Source organism: Danio aesculapii, chromosome 14, assembly GCF_903798145.1.
Source record: "Danio aesculapii chromosome 14, fDanAes4.1, whole genome shotgun sequence".
Classification (NCBI taxonomy): domain Eukaryota; kingdom Metazoa; phylum Chordata; class Actinopteri; order Cypriniformes; family Danionidae; genus Danio; species Danio aesculapii.
The window spans coordinates 2462879-2465536 of NC_079448.1; positions in this window are offsets into that span (position 1 = coordinate 2462879).

Consider the following 2658-nt stretch of genomic DNA (forward strand, 5'->3'; position numbering starts at 1 on the left):
TCTTGCAATTAGAATCTGACACACACACACGTACACACACACACACATACTGACAAAAGACCCACACTCTTATCTCATCAGTCCTACAGTTTAACTCTGTTTCTTTCAGTCAGAATGGACACTAATGTGTTTCCGGCTGGACAGGCTCTTTAAAGTGGAGTGGATCAGTGCGCATCCATGCATTTTCAGCCTTCTGATTAGACGAGCTTTGTCTCCAATGGCAACAGTGACAGGATGGAGTCTCTGAGGGCGGAGTCAGAGATCAATGATGTCATGATGACCAGGTGAGTCGTTCAGTGTCCCAATGCTGTGTGCCAGTGGGAAAAAGACAAGATAAACCTTATATATATATATATACATATGACCAATGCAATAACAGGCTATAGGATAAAACCAGATCAGACGGCACTGTTTCGGTGCTGTAACCCACAATACCGTCATCTTGACTTTCTATTAGGTCTGCATGATTAATCGAAAAAAGATCACGATCTTGATTCAACCCCCCACACGATCTTAATCCAGCGTCTCTACCATTCAGCCAATTATATTTTCAAGTTTTAGAAAGCCATAAAGAAGGTTGCACAAGTCTTCACATTGTTTTACATACGTTGCACAGCAACATGGCCACCTCCAAATATTCAATTCAATTTAAATAGCGCTTTTACAATGTAGATTTGACACAATCTACATTGTAATTGTAACAGCCCGTTTCCATTGAGTGGTACAGTACGGGTCAGTATGGGTCACATTTATCGAGCTTGCATTTCCACTGCCAATAGGGTACCCTTTTGGTGGGCGTGGTGTACGACAGAAAGTTTCAGACGACGTCATTTTTACTTGAGGAAATGTCTACAATTAAGCTGTACGGGTCGCTCACATATCACATGAGAAGCACTTCTCACAAAACAGATGCTTCATACACATAAATACTGTATAAATGTTCATTACTAACCTTTCTATCAACATGATTTGATTATAACTGCAGAACAATGATACAGTAGGCAAAATAGCATACTGTAACATCTACAATTATGTAAAATAAATAAATGCAGCATATATGAACACATACAGACCAGTACAGTCTCCGATATGTTACTGATTACAGAAAAACTACACACAGCATACATTTAGTGCTTATTTAGGCTCAAAAACAACACGAAATATAGCCCACAGTCAGTGCAAACTTCTCATATGTGTCTTTAAGCTTCACTAGGTTTGGGTATTTTTGTAACCAGTATGCACCGGACCGAATCAGCAAATGGATTTCGGTGCGTAATTCCCAAGCGGCAACCTCCCGCTCTCCCTCGGGAAGCCAATACGGAAGTAACTGAAACTGCAATTCATCAAAATTCCGCTAGTCCTGGCTCCATAATAGAGCAAATTTCAATTGAGCCCTCTGTTAGAATGGCCAACTTTACAGCAGAAAAAAAGGTGTTTACAGCCTGGTACAAAGAACGATTTTGGTTCATATAGCTATTATTACCCTCCATGACAACTGTGAGGGGGTTGAATTTTTTTATAACTCATCCATTTCCTTTATATTAGGCTATATTAAGTTTGCATAATTAAGGGCGTGGCCACTTGAGTGACAGCTAGGTCTTGCTGGTCGCCGTCACTTCACCTCAGCTGAATCCGGCAGATTATCCGCTGAACTCTGCATATTCATCGTATTTCTGTTTTGTTTTGTGTGGCTTTACTCAGTCAGCTGCCTTTTGGACTTATTTCTTACAATTATCAGATGATATGGGATGCTGTGTGCACTTAATTGTGCTCACAAACCATTCATGTGTCCTCCGTTTCCCATGTGAGTAAAGTTATATACTTATACACCATCTCTATAAATGTATTTGTTTTATTTAAGATCATTTATCAATAATATTTTTCTTTAGACCTGTAAAGCACTCCAGAATGTGACAGATTGATTAGCTGTAGGCTCTAGAACAGTCATCTGAAGCGTTATCATACAGTGTTATGCTGGAGTTCATCAATAGTCTTGCATTTACTAACACAGACTATATCTGAAGTGTTTGGAAGTAATTAGCATTTTCCTCATGTAGAAAAACATCATAAGAGCAATGTTTAGTGGCTCAATGTATTACTACAGTGTTTTTAAAAGTCTAAACACTTTATTAATATAGTGTACAGCCAAGCACATGTGGTCAGAACACAAACGAGTCGCAGGTAATAAAGTATCAAGCGTTTCTCCCAAAGTAAAGTCTGTCTGCCAGGTCTAAGCAAAGTGCCAGCAGGTGTCTGTAGCTCCGCCCACTCTCCGCCTCTTTGCCCTTGTTTGGTATCCCGCCATGGGTGCGATGACGCGCGAACAAAATGGCGACGGTTGGCCGCGCCTACTTGTAGCTTCTTTTGCAGTGTTCAGAAACCTATGGGTAACGTCACGGATACTACGTCCATGTATTTTACAGTCTATGGTAATTCCGGTGCCGCTGGTGCTGAGACAAGAACGTAAAGCAGGTCGCACAACAGAAGTGCCGCTCGACGACGAGCAGCACCATGCATTTTAGAATTCTAAACATGGGTTTCTATCTCCTGCTGCTTTCAGTATATGGCAGTAAATGTAAAATGTAATGTAAAAGCACATGAGCTATACCTGAGGTGATCATTGTCAGTTTTCTGTTGTTCACCTGTGAGAAATAGAAG